This window comes from Protopterus annectens, chromosome 7.part0 (genome assembly GCF_019279795.1).
Source record: "Protopterus annectens isolate FY-2018-M chromosome 7.part0, PAN1.0, whole genome shotgun sequence".
Classification (NCBI taxonomy): domain Eukaryota; kingdom Metazoa; phylum Chordata; order Ceratodontiformes; family Protopteridae; genus Protopterus; species Protopterus annectens.
In genome coordinates, this window is record NC_056739.1 from 1,332,137,744 (window position 1) to 1,332,153,215 (window position 15,472).

At 37.1% G+C, this 15,472-nt stretch overlaps 1 protein-coding gene across 1 annotated transcript in view; it reads left to right on the plus strand.

The window, feature by feature from the left end:
- Positions 1 to 15,472, plus strand: part of CFAP161 (cilia and flagella associated protein 161) — a 249,064-nt gene that overhangs the window by 162,350 nt on the left and 71,242 nt on the right. The gene's annotated exons all lie outside the window — the stretch shown is intronic.

Sequence of the window (15,472 nt, forward strand, 5' to 3'; positions counted from 1 at the left end):
AGGTTAGGTGAGTTAGGGTTAGGGCATGGATGAGGTGACTGTGCGATAGTGATGGACCTTAGGGTTAGGGTTTGGGTTAAGGTAAGTGGATAGTTAGTGGTATTTGTATAGTTTAGTGTAGGGTTAGGTGTTAGAGTTTAGGTGTATGTGTGTGTGGATTGCTGTTTGTTTGGTGTGCTTGTGTAGTGTGTATGTGTTTTGGAACAGCAAATTTTTTCCCTAGGAAAAAATTTGCTGTTCCGAATGTTCGATGTTTTTTTTTCGATTGCTAGGGTTCGATATTAGAACACTCGACATTTTGAATGTTCGGTGTTCTAATATAGACCCTTCTTCTTCACCAGCTAGAAACAGACTATAGGCTAATACCAACCCCTCCCCTTAAAGAAGAGGTGTACGTCATACATGACCTTAATCTGAATTGCTCAGTTAAGCATAGAACAATGATTAACCTCAATAGCAATTAAAATGCTTCAAGGCTGACTACAGTCCATTTCAGTAGTAAGATGGTTAGACCATCTTGGCTTTCTTCTGAAGCATGCATTTATTTGCTTGAATATAAGCTCATAAGCATAAGAAGTCAACTTCTTTTTTTATTTTTTTATATATAGTTAAGCATATCCCTAAACTGAGCCATACTACCATAGAATATTTAGCTCTGAAATTTCAGAAATCATCCTCTTCAGCTCGCGATTGCTTAAACAAAACATTGAGGAGAAATATCTTATCATGTTTTCCCTTTCATAGTAAAAGAACGTATCATTAACATCGAAAAGTATGAAGTGATCTCATTAGCTGAGTAGAAACAGCACAGCAGGCATATATAGACAGAAAAGTCTTAATCTACAGTGTGCCATTTGGGACAGAGTTGAGAATTACACTGTACATTCTTAGTTACCATTTTAAATCAGTGCCTTAATTACTGAACTGATTCTTAAAAATGTTTACAAGATGAGTACTTCCATAATGGAAACTGAGTAGATTCAGAAAAATATCTGTACAAATATACAGTTTCTGAAAGAAGCCTGTTATTCTCTCATCTTCTCTAGCTTGAATTACTGTACTTCACAGGACTCTGAGATAACTGTCCCAACAAAGAAAATTTTTGAAAAACCTACTTAAGACAGTTAACCCAACAATAGGAAAGTATGATCAGGTTTGTCAAATAAAAATTAACTAACAATAACTGGACCATCTTTAAAACATTAACCAGAATAATAAGGGGAAACATACATAGGAGAAAAAGTCAGGGTTCATGTTATATAATCAAGCGCTAGAAATAGTGAACAATCTATTATTGAACCCAAATGCACAAAACCACAAAATGTCGAAGGAACGGATCAGCAATTTTTTTCCCAGGGAAAACATTCACTGATCCAAAAAAAATGTACAGGCTACATAAAGTGGGGAGCTTCATCCCCCACACCCCCCCCCAATGTGGGGGGCTGTGCTCCCCATACCCCCCACCTTAAATATACCAACTCCAAGATCACACCTCAGTGAAAAAAAACAGCAAAGTTTGGAGAAAGACCCAGCAATTTTTTTCCCAGGGAAATCCGTTCCTTCGATATTCTGTGGTTTTGTGCATTTGGGTTCGACAAATGAGCGTTCGCTATTTCTAGCTTTCAGTCATGTAATAGGAACCCAAAAAGTCAGTATAATATCATTCATTTTCTTAAATCAATTTCTATAATTCTCTTCAACTATCAGTTTACAAGGTGATTTATATGTTAACCCCAGGGAATGATTATCCAAAGGAACATCAGGTTGAGAGCCCAGAATAAACCTGATTTGTTGCCCAATCAATTGTCCCCTTATTCTTTTTAGATATGTCATTGGAAATTGCCTAATCCTTAATGCAATTTGATGATACAACTAGAAAATTATTAGCCTGTGCTATAACAGTATATTTACAACTGACAAAGATTAAACCCTGTATACTTAAAATAATATTGTTTAACACAGTATCAGTTGCTATCACAAACAAAGCACCTGCTTAAGGGCATTCTTGACAAACCCTATTCAGTTATTACTAACAAGTTGTAAAAGGGTTATTGACTTTAATAAATCAACATGTATTCCAACAAATATGTTCAGTACAGTTTCAAAATGTATGTGGGACACCAAAATATTATAAAATTCTTCAATTAATGTTCTAATATTGGTATCAAAAGTCTTCCTGTCATCATAGGAAATATTATTCACATTTTGGTGAGCCTAATCTTACTTCTCCAAATATAGAAAAATATCTAGAGGAGCTTATTTGCATGAATCACCTGTTGAGCAGGGGAAAATCAAACTGCAGTGAATGAAACATTTTATTTAAATTTGATAATAACTTACCATCAGTAGTTGTTTTACAATTTTAAAATCAGTATATAGAAGAGAAATTAATCTGTAATGTTTGATTTTATGGGCAAATGTCTCTTTATTTCTTCTTAATTAACACAACATTCTCAAACTAGATTGAACGAGAAATATCTAAATCAGTTATAAAAAGATGTAACAAAAGTAGGAGCAAGACAGTCCATAAAATTTTCATAAAATTCAGCTAGTAATTGGTCAGGACTGAATGCTTTACCACTATTAAGACACTCTATTGTTTCTTGAATGCCTGAACAGGTAATTATATACTAGCAATATTCAAATAATCTGTCTTTATTTTTATTTAAGCAAGTTTAGAACAGGTCATCATCCCAAACAACTTTCTGATTATAAATATTATCAAAATAATTTCTGACATGCTGTAAAAGACACATATACTCAACTAGTTTTCTCCCGTCTTTTAGTAGACCTATCAAATTGTATTTATTTATTTATTGATTGATTTGATTTATATTTGTTTACCAGGATAGTGCACAGATCTCAGTGGAGCATTTGCAGGCACAGACTGGGTGAATAGGATCACATATGAAATTAACAAAACAGATACAACTATATTTTGAAAAACATACTTATTTACAAATACAAGAATATGCTACAACATTAAGTTCAAGAAGCAGTCTACAATGTAAAAACATGGTTGGAAAAATGGAATTATGCTTAGTAGAGCTTTTTGGATAAGATGTAGCCAAAATGAGACATGGCTCATGCTACAGGAACAGCAGCACCTCATTATACAGGTAGATATGAAGACATTAGCAGAGGCAAGTGTGAATACCTGTAGGAAAGGTTATCATTAGGAGAAGACAGAGAAATAGCGAGAGAAGCATGCAGAGAGAAGAGGAAAATAAAGGAGATAAAGTGTGAGAGATGCAAAGAGAATAGGGAGGTAGAATGAATAAGAGGAAGGAAGTGAGGGAATGATAAGATTAGATAAGGAAGGATGAAATAGGAATAAATGGTGTGTGAGAGAGCTGCAGTGTACATGTAACATGACCTGTGTGAGTGCAGCTGTACTTTGTTTGGGTGAAGAGTTCCTTGAGTTGTTGTCTGAAATCTGAGTACTTTTGAATGTTTCTTATTTACAAAGGAATGGAGTCCCATAATTTAGGTGCTAGGATGGAGAATGCATGTTCAGTGTAATGAAGTTTAGTCTTAAGAATTAATAGTGTGGGTTGAGATTAAGAGAGACACCTGAGATTTTTATATATGTATATAGGGGTTTTGGTGAAAAGTTTCAATGAGAGGGAAAAAAGGGCTTTGTGAGTTAGTGATCTTAATAGAAGTTGAGCTTTCAAATGTTCTGAGAGCCATTTAACTTTGGTGAGAATTAGGCAGGGGTATTTTTTAATGGGGGACTTAGTAATGAACTGGCAGATTTTTACTAGAGATGGTTTGCAAGGAGGTGGCATATTTCTTTGAGGCTGCAGCTATTTGGGGTAGTCCATATTCAAGCTGAGGTAAGAGTATTCCTTTGCATGTGGCAGCTATGGCTGGCTTGGACAGAAGAGATGGTAGCTTGTTTACTCAGAACAGTAGTGTGTTGATTTTTTGTGTGTACTTTGAATGTGTAATTGAAAGCTAAGAAGTTGTTCTAGCTAAATGCCAAGGTATTTGAAGGATATAGTAATTACTGTGGTGGTATTGTTAACATCTTTAATATTAAGAAAGTTGGATACTTTGGTTGTTATTTTTTTATTTTTTTTGGTTTGTTCCAAATAGCATTGCTTTTGTTTTTGAGGGATTGAGTATATGTTTCTGCTCTATTAGCCCCTGGTTGATGGTTTGGAGGTCATCTTTGAGCTGAGTTTGTATACTAGAGTGGGATATGTTTAACCTATAGATGGCCATGTCATCTGCATAAAAAATTTGTGGTATCTGAGGGTGATTAGTTGGGAGTTGTTAAATGTGGAAAACAGCAGAGCTACTTAAGTGGAACCCTGGGGGGCTGCTTTCATAAGATGAGCTTTTCAGAGGTGATAATGCCTACTTTCACCTTGAAGGTTGTGTTGATAAATAAATCTAAAAAACAAGGATTTGCATCATCACTAATGGCTATTTCATTTAATTTGTCATATAGTAAGTTATGGTCAGTTAGATCACAGACTTTTGTGAGGTCAATAAAGACAGCTCCTGTCAAGTTCCCTTTGCCATATTGGATAGGATGTCATCTGTGAAAGAGTAGAGAGCTGTTATGGTGCTGCTTCCAGACCACAATCCATGTTGCTTCCCGGATAGAAGACAGTATTGATGTTAATAATCAGTAATTTAGTTATAGATATTTTTTCTAGGATTTTACCTAAAATGGGAAGTATTGAGATAGGACAGTGTTATGAAGTAGTAGTTGACTTTGGTGCTTTTGGAGTAAGAGTGACTATGGCTGTTTTCCATATCTGAAACATAATCTTCTTAGTTAAGCAGAGGTTGTTTATGGGAGTGGGAGGATGAGAGATGAAGACCTTACAAAAGTGAATAAATGAAGGGGATAGGTTGTCTGAGCCTGGGGGAGTATCTATTTATATTTGGTCCATTTGTCTTTCTGTCTGTTTGGTTATAATATTTTTGAAGTAGAATGGTGTATTGTAAGGGGGATAGGTTTGTGTTGCCGTTGATGTGAGGCAGTTTGCTGAACTCATTGGGAAAGTCAGTGTGTAAGAGTTTGTTGTGGTGCATGAGGGGTTCAGTGAAGTGGAATTGTGCTAATATTTGTAACCATTCAATGGGTTGAGTTTTCTCTAAAATCTTTGGGTTTGGCTAAAGTGAGATCTGGTTGTTTTGGTAGTAGTTGTTGTAGTATCTGTGGATGGATTGCTTAGCCAGGTTACATAGTGAGGTATATTTGGTCTGGGAATCTATGGATGGCTTGCATTTCCAAGTGTGCCATGCTTCATCACATAATATGAGGAGGTGTTTGAGTTCATTAGATGACCAGTCATATTTATGAGGTCAAAATAGCCTTTGTATAAATGAAAAGAATTTGTTTTGCAAGTGCACTAGGGGATTGGTAAGGTTGTTTGCTGTTTCACTGGAAATTTTTATGACAAGTGAGAGAGACCAATCAAGGGTGGCAAGGTGGTTTATAAGATTAGTGATAGCACATTCAAACCCCAAACCATTCAGAATAAGTTTAGGTTTATATTTTAATGTTATATTATGTACTGAGAAAGTTGTGCAAAAGTGACTGAAGGAGGGTGCATGTACTGTGAGTTTAGATATAATTGTAGGATTATTAGTTATTATAAGATCTAGTAAGGTGTGCCTCTTTGATTGAGGGTTTGGTCTAATGGCTTCAGAGTTGATTTGGGTAAGACTTAAGCTGACCAGGAGCTCTGACATATCACTGGCTTTTGGTCTTAAGTAATTAGGGTTGAAGTCTCTAAGAATGATTAGGTTGCAGTTTTTGGAAGCTTTAGAATGTAATTTATTAGATGAGGGTATTAAATTGTGGTAGTGAAGCTGACTGAGGTAGTTATACACTGGCTATAACAAGGGGTTTTTGATTGTTTGTTGGAAAGTTTAAAAGGATTCAGTTAGAATCCAGTTCTGAGTTACTTTTAGCTTGTACAATGGTGGAGTTAAGTTTGTCTTTGAAGAGAAGTAATGCTCCACCCCAGGTTTTATGCCTGGTGTCTAATCTTGTAGGTATGAATAGTATTGTGTGTGGTAGTGAAGACTAGGGATGTCAGGCTTCAACCATGTTTATATAATAACTATAATGTAAAGATTATGTTGTATTGAAAAGGCATTGATTTGTTTAATTTTGTTTTTGATTCCATTGATGTTAAAGAGGGAGTAGGCAATATGATACTGTTTATTGGTTTAGGTTTAGGCATTAAGTGGCCCTGGACTGGGCTCAATGTCACCTATTAACAAAAGTGTAAATATGATGGGACTGAATTTGAGTAGTATTTTTAGAATTTGTAGTTTTGGGAATAATTGGGGTTTTCTACCAAAATTAGATATAATGATATATTTGAGCCTTGATACATATTTGATGTATGTATGTTGGGTGTTGGTGCGGGTGTGATATGTGAACGCTGAATGGGGTATGGGTAGGTAGTATATGTGTAGGTATTAATGTAGTATGATATATGGAGGCAGTCGCAATTAAATGGTAACTGCTGTGGATTTTTGTGTGGAGTGTGGAGTAACTGTAGTAGAGGCTTTAAGATCTAGGAAATGTGGAGCATGAGTGAAGAAATCAATATTCCTTTACAGGATGTTTAATGAGTGGGTAAAAATGGATGGAAATCTTTCAGTATAAGAGTGCATGTCTGGGGAATTAGGGGCTGGATGGAAGTGAATGCATGTGAGATGAGGCTAATTTCTGTTTGGATGTGAGGAGAGTGGATAAGCAAGGTATGGAGGGAATGTTGTTGAGAAGAGCAAATGATGAGAAGCTAGGGAAGGGTTAAAGGTAGAGAACACAGGAGAGTATACGTTTCTGTTGTTGTTGTTGTGTCTTTCGACTTAGGGGTCACCACAGCGGAATTCCGGTCCGCTAATAAGTTTCTGTAATGCCTAAAAAAAAAGGTATCAAAAGATTTCATTTAAGTTATGAAGCTGAAATGATTTCCTAATGTAACTTATGACACTGAATAGGAAACTGTCTCTTTGATTTATCATAATAAAACAACCTGTCTTTCCTCTAAGTAGCTAGCCTAAGATTCTCAAGCTTAGTTTTAGAATCCCTCCTTTCTTAAAGCAAGCTTATCCAGAGAGTTGTATGTTTTTTGTAGTTTAATGCAGCTGCATTAATTGCCAATGAACAGCTTTATAAGTTTGTCAAAACATAAAAAAATATACTCAAATTAACAAATACAGTGGACATCATGGCATCCCATCTAATATCAAGAGAAAGCAGTTAATCTTTATTGTTCTGTTGATAGTATAGTAACATACTTCTCAAGAAAGAACAATATTCTTGTCCAATAACCATTGTCAGAACAAAAGTCTCCAATATCAAGAAGGTTTAGATGAAGCAGACTCGTATTTCAAAAGCTCATGTTCTCACCATGGATAACATAGCATCCCAACCTGGCATTACACAAGAACTCTACAAACCAGAAAAAAATCTATACATAAAGTGAGTTTTGAAGTATGTAAGATGTGAGAAATCTTTATGTTGATGCGATAGCAAATGTCAAGAATTATCCAGTGTTTGTCTATCCATAAATTGTTTAAGATTAAACTGGTGGCCAATATGTACTTGGAAACATAGCGTATTTAAAGAAGACCTTTCACAAAAATGTAGCAATAATTACATAAGTCTGTCCAGCTAGTGGTCATGATGTACATGAAAATATAGTGTATTTAAACAAGACCTTTCACAAAAGGTTAGTAATAATTACATAAGCCTGACCTGCTAGTGGCTATGATGTACTTGAAAATATAGTGTATTTAAACAAGATCTGTCATAAAAGGGTAGTGATAATTATGTAAGTCTGACAACCCTCCTCTGCAAAGCTGTGGAAAGACTTACCATGGAACTAATCAATAAGGTCATAGGGAACTCCAGACACTGTCTCAGTTTGGATTTGTCAGGGACAAGTCATGCTTACTCAACCTGATTTTTCGAAAAGGTCACCAAAGCAATGGATGAAGCCAAAACTGTAAACACCACATACCTCTACCTGGCCAAAGATTTTGACACAATTTCCCACTCGGGCATAGTAGAAAAACTAAACAAACTGGAAAAAAAACTATGTCACCTACCAGATTGCCAACTGGCTCACAGATGGGACACATGAAATCAAAATAGAGGAAGTTACATTCACAAAGAGATCAGTCACCAGTGGAGTTCCACAGAGTTCTGCGGTGGGACCTCTCCTGTTTGCCATCTACTTTTCTGAAGTAAAAGCCAATGCCAAAGGGCTCTAGCTGACCAGATTTGCAGATGACTGCAAGCTAGGAGCAGTCATTGAATCCCCAAATGACTTAGCCATCCTGCCAGAAGGTTTGTCCCAACTAAATAACTGGTGCCAAAACCATGGACTGAAACTAAATGCCAAAAAAAATGCCTTAGTGTATCCTTTAGGAAATCATCTACCCCAGAGAACTAGTACATAGACAATGCATCCATAAGAGTTAACTCAGTTGTTCAGGAATTGGGAACTTATGTGGACAGTGACCTAACTTTTGACCAACATGTGTCTATTGTTGTAAGAATATCTTTGTATATTGAATAACTTATAAACAAAGGGATTGTGTCTAGCTCTAGGGATGTCATTGCCCCCTTTAGTCAACCATCATTAGGCCAATCATTGAATATAATGTCCCCTTTGGCATTTTTCTGTCTAGATACATACAACTGGAACACCCACAGAGATACTTTACTAAAAGGATACAAGGCCTAAACCACATATCCTACATGAACCAACTCAATGCCCTGTCACTATACTAGGCGTCCTATAAACTGCTAAGGGGTGACCTTTGTTTGACATATAAGGCATTCTCTGACCCATTACTGAAGGATTTACTACACATCAGCAAGTCAAATAGCATCAGAAATATCTGGTCTAGGGATCTAAATCTCTTCTGCAACATGAACAGAATAGTATGGAGGGACAGGAATATGACTCATAGGATACTGCTGCCATAGAATAGATTCCTCGTCCACATAAAACAAAGTTCATGCCTGTCTATTTTCAAGTGCAACTTAGATCTATGGATGGGAAACCTAACGTTTATTCCAGGACTGCCTTGTATATTATTGATGAATAGAGAGCTCCTAAAAGCTTTATCTCATACATAGGTCCCCTCAAATAATCTGTGGTATGATCCCAGTTATTCTCTTTGGGGGTAGTAGATCAATATGTATGTATGTACCTTTAAGAAGCTATCCAAGGGTTCACGCAAGTGTATAAATACTGAGCACGTGCAAGCCTCACTGCCATTTTGTAGTTAGCTGTTGAGATGTAAGCATGTACTGTATGTTTGTAAGGTCTGCCTGTTAACCAATTCATTTGTATTTTATGATGCTGCTATCCATCCTGATGTGTTTTTATGTATTAAAGCATCTAAACAAAATACCCCACCTGCTTGTCATCTATGTTAGAGAACGACGAACAGCATAGTGCCAGAAGTGGCATGTCTAAAGGACACAGTGTTAGAGGAGGTATGGCTAAAACGACTTAAGGCACTTTCTTGGAACGGGTGGAATATCGAGGAGTGAATCATCCCTACTGTACGTATACTTCGCAAAACAGCTTAGAAATGAATTTCTGATATTAAAACTTGCTCAGCACTATTTCTTATTTACAAAATATGAAACAAGGCATACAGAACAATCTAAACAATATTTGCATAAACCGATCTGTACGATATTGATAAAAATATTTGAATTACAAAAGAGAATGTTTGAAATAAAATCCGAATTGCATAAAACTAGTAACATAAGGGGAAACAACTGCATTTTTCAGTACATACTTAGTGAATTCGTATTTTTCGTATTAATCAAAGATATCATAGTTATCAGAAGTGTATAAAGTGTTTGCATGTTTGTGCAGTGTTACATTACAGTAAAGTCATTTCACAGAATACAGCCATTACAGAACATATTTCACAAAGTACAGTATTTTGAAGAGTTTATTGTGCATTTGAATGTTATTACAAGCTCACAGAACAGTCTGTCTGTACATAATTTCAAGGGTCATATTTTCAGTGTGTTTGTACATACTTTGTGGGCATGGCAGATGGATTTTGAAAACCCAGTGTATTTGTGTTTGACAGTAATATTGCTGAGAACTGGAGAGTGTTTGAGCAAGAGAACTTCATTTTCATACAGGCTGCATTTTCTGATAAAGATGACTATGCAAAGGCATTTATTCTGCTTAATTTAGCTGAGTCAGAAGCCATAAAAAGGGAACGCTCATTTGTGTATGCTCCTGCTATGTGTACAGGAGAGGGGGAAAACTGTCATATCGTTGTACTGGCTAAGTCAAGGGAGGACCTAGTCTGCTTAAAGCATAAATTTAGAGAAATGTGTAACCCACAGACAAATGTTATTATGGAATTGCACTTATTTTACACAAGGGATCAAAAGCCTGGTGAAACATTTGCAGCATATATGACTGAGCTAAGAAATAAGGCTAAAGTGTGCAGATTTGGTGATTTAAGGGTGAGCTGATAAAAGATAGACTTGTGTGTGGTATTAAAGATGATGCTGTGAGAAAGATTTTGCTTCGTGACAGTGATTTAACTTGAATAAGTCCATTGAGATTTGTCAGATATATGAGCTCACAGAAAACCACACAAATATGCTTACAAATGTGAATAGCTCTAAAAGGCAGTGATAAAGCTCATGTTGATAGTATGCAGCATGTGGTTAAAAGAAACAGGCCCAAGCCCATGGCAGCAACTGTATCCCCTGCAGCACTCACTGGTAAACACCAGAACTTTCTAGCAAATTACAGAGTTTGCACAGTCTCAATGAAGCATAAGAGTGAGTCAGCAAACTCAAAACATGGGCCCCAACCAAGTTTCATTGCCAACTGTCGTAATTGTGGTGGAAGTCATGAATCTAAAAGGGAAAAATAGGCCTGATGAAGTGGTGTGATACAACCACGAAAGCGCTAACCTTTCTAAGAGATTTTATGTTTTTTATTGATTAAACCAGTGTTGATTAACATTTGACTGTAGAGCTTTATTGCCTATGGTTTGTACGCTGGACATTTTCTTGAGCAGTGTCTCCATTTTGTAATGGCTCAGTGTTCCATTTATTCAGGTGGCAACAATTTTTGTGTATTGTGGACCTAAAAGGGAAAAATGTTTAGCTTTTGGTCAGCAATGCCATGACTGCAATAAGTAGAATAATTTCAAAAGGTTTTGTAAATCAAAAGGCCTACATTCTTTTATCAAAAGATAACATTTTAAGAAATGAGTTGACCAATTAGAGAGCTGCAATGTTGATGGTGTGTAAGTGCTTCATGAAACAATTAATGAAGTAGATTTAAGGGCAAAGAATGAAGTATTTGTATTGTTCGGATAAATGGAAAATCCATAGAGCTCAAAGCTGATATAGGTTCCAAGTGCAATGTTATGTCAGCAGAAACATTTGCTAGAGTGTGTCATGGTGAAAGGCTTGATTTGGCAAGGTGTGCGAAGCTTGTTGCTTATGGAGGTGAAGAAATTCACACCGAAGGCTCACTAGTGCTTTCATGTTACTCTGCTGGGAGATGTTACGACTTGTTATTCTATGTGGTCAAGAGGCACATCCAGTCATTATTAGGGCTCAGAGAGAGTTTATAAATAGGACTGCTTTCATTTAACAAGGAAGTCCACCAAGTCAGCCTAAAAGACCACTATTCTAATTTCACCAAGCACATTTTTTCTACCTATGCTGATCCTTTGAAAGACAAACTAGGGACGCTTCCAGTTGTGTACTCCATGAAGTTAGATCCAGAGGTCAGTCTAGTTATCAGGCCAGCATGTAAAGTTCCAATAGCCATGCAGGATAGAGTCAAAACCAAGCTAGATAAAATAGGGGCGACAAGGTGTGATTTGTCCAGTTTCAACTCCAACTGAGTGGGTATCTTCCATGATGGTAGCTCATAAGAAAAGCACATATGACAGAATATGTATTGATCCATGAGATTTGAACAAAGCACCAAAAAGATCTCATCATCCAATGGGCGCAGTCAAAGAAGTTGCAGCCTTGATGCCAAATGACAGTCTTAGATGCAAAGAGTTCATTTTGGCAAATTCAGCTTGAGAAGAAATCATCATTGCTAACTACTTTCAGTAGTCCATTTGGCAGGTACAGATTTTTGAGAAAGCCATTTGGGATAAATTCTGCAAGTGAAGTCTTTTAGCGTGCAATGGAGCAAATTTTTTCCGGATATCCTTGTGCTATTATAGTAGACAACATACTAGTAGGAGGTAATGGTGAAGCTGAACATGACAGTAACATCAGAAAAGTTTTAGAAAGGGCACATCAAGTGAATATTAAGCTCAATCCACAGAAATGCAAATTTAGGCTACAAGAAGTTACTTATGTTGGTCATTTATTTACTAATACAAGCCTACAACCAGACCCTTCAAAGCAAACAGCCATTCTTGGGATGCCAGCTACAGACAATGTTCAAGCTCTGCAACATTTTCTTGGCATGGTCAACTACCTAGGCAAGTTCATTCCAGACTTGAGCCAACTTTCAGCACCACTTAGAGAGCTGACATGTAAAGATGTATCCTGGTCTTGGTTAAAGCAACACCAAAGAGCATTTGATGTCCTGAAACAGAGAATTGGTAGTCCACCAACTCTCAGATACTATGATATTCACAAACCAGTTACACTTTCCTGTGATACTTCGAAATTTGTTCTTGGTGCAGACATTCTACAGGGGGATCAACCTGTTGCCTATGCATCGAGAACTCTCACCCAAACTTGAGATGCAGTAGGCCCAGATCGAGAAAGAGCTTTTGGCAATTATGTTTGCATGTTCAAAGTTCCATGATTATGTTTATGGTAGACCTATCCAGATTAAAATAGACCACCAACCTCTAGCCACTATCTTGAGAAAACCTATTTATTCAGCTGCAGCCAGACTGCAATGTATGATGCTGAGAGTGCAAAAGTATAATTTCAATTTTTGTCTACAAGAAAGGCAAACTTCTTTATCTTGCTGATATATTATCCATATTGCCCAGAAACACCACAGAACAACATGAGAATGACAACCTTGATTTGGAAGTCATGGAAGGGAGAAATTTTTCTTCCACATGTCTTGATGAGTTGAGAGATCACACAGCCACAGATCCAGCTTTACAGAGCCTCAACCACTTTATTCAACAAAGACGGCTGTCAAAGCAATCTAGTTTACCTCAGGAAGTGCAACCTTATTTTCCATACAGAGATGAGATTCAGTCTGACAAAGGTATCATTATGACAGGTTCGAAAGTAATTGTTCCAAAGTTGTTGCAACCAGAGTGCATCACTGTCTTGCACTGTGGTCACCCAGGAACTGACTCAACCAAAAGAAGGGCAAGAGAGCTAGTATTTTGGCCTTCTATCTCACTAGACATTGAGAGAGCACTTTCATCTTGTTCCGTGTGTAATAGTACTAAGCCATATCAACAGAAGGAACCACTTCAGCTAAAGCAGATTCCGGAACTACATTGGTTGACAGTAGCCACTGACATTTTCAAGTGGAATGGTCAACATTATTTGGTGTTAATAGACTCTTATTCCAGTTGGTACGAGATTGACTTGCTTCCTAACTTAGCATCCAGTACTGACCTTACTAAGATGAAGCATCAATTTGCAGTACATGGTAGTCTGCATAAAAGTATTCCTGACAATGGCACGCAGTTTACAAGCCAACAGTTCAAAAAATTTTCTGAAGAATGGGACTTTACTCATCTCACAAGTAGCCCTGAGTAACCACAGTCAAATGGTTTAGTAGAACGTGCAGTTCAAAGTGCAAAACAGTTACTAGAAAAGTCAAAATGAGATAATAGTGATGTTTTCCTTAATCTCTTGAATCTCAGAAATATGGGTCTATATTATAACCTCGAAGCATCATCTATTCGAACACCTAAATGCCGACACATAAAGAGCGAAAGCTGAAAACCACAAACGGCCACTTCCACAAATTTTTTCACAGGAAAAAAATTTGCTTAGCTAGCAAACAGAAAAACAAAGTTGAAAACCCTAATAAAGTCGGGGCTTCGCCGGTCACACCCCCTAATGTGGGGGGCTCTGCCCCCACCCCCCAACTAAATATACCAACTCCAAGATCGCTCTACATTGGAGAAAAGGTTAATTCCCGATAATGACCAAGCAAATTTTTTCCCTGTGAAAAGATTTGCAGAAGTGGCCATTCACAGTTTTCAGATTTCACTCTTTACATGTCAGTGTTTAGGTGTTCAAACAAATGACGCTTCGAGCTTATAATATAGACCCCAGAAATATTCTTCATGATAAACATTTTGGTTCACCTGCTCAGAGACTTCTGTCAAGGTAAACTAGAACCACATTATCAATCGGTAGTCAATTGTTGGTTCCATGTGTTAAAAACAACAGGTCAGTGAAAACCAATCTGTTGAAGAAACATTTAACCCAGAAGTCCTACTATGATAAAACCAGCAAAACGCTCAATCCATTACAAGAAGTAGATGTGGTAAGGGTGCAAACGTTCAGAGATTATGATCAGATTAGTGTCGTGAAAAGTATTTGCCCTGAACTGAGATTATACATTGCGGAATCACAAGGAGCAGACTTTAGGCAGAATTGGAAGCATTTAATACCAGTGTCCGAGCCTATACCACAGCACATAGCCTGTGAGAAAGACTCTTTGTTTCAGAGTGAGTTGTCTGGTGTTCCAATTCCAGAGGAAGCTCCAGAGGACATTCCCATTCCTGTGATGAATCCAAAAGTTCCTGACATGAGCTGTTCACCGAAGACTGTCCCTATTGCTAAATGTAGTCAAGATGGTTATGTTATTAGATATAGTCGCATCTCTAAACCCTGTAACAAATGCAAAGCAACCTGGACATGAACATTGTGTTTTGTTTCTAATGTCTATAGTAATGCATGTCTAATTCCAATATTGTGTTGTACAAAGGGCAATCTTTTTTAAGAGGCAGGATGTACACCAATATGTGTGTATGTAGCTTTAAGAAGCTATCCAAGGGCTTGCACATGTGTATAAATACTAACCATGTGCGAGCTTCACTGCCATCTTGTAGTTAGCTGTTGAGATGTAAGCATGTATGTATGTAAGGTCTGTCTGTTAACCAGTTTACTTATATTTTATAATGCTGCTATCCATCATGATGTGTTTTTATGTATTAAATGAAATACCTTGCTTGCTTGTCATCTATGTTAGAGAAGGACAAGCGACAGGGGTGAGATGTAATTATCGGCCATGGGATGAGTGAGGCCACTCCATAACTAAATGGGATAGGTTAATTCAAGCACAAAAAGGGGCTCATCTTAAAATGGCCTGTAAGGGCAGCTAGTCTAGTACTTACCTATGGAACTGTATAAAATGAAAAGTAATACATCTGAGGAAAAGAAATTTTAGGGAAAAGTATTCATTGTTGCTGGGGGTCAGGGAATAACAGGACCTGTAAAGGAAAAAAAATGTAGCAT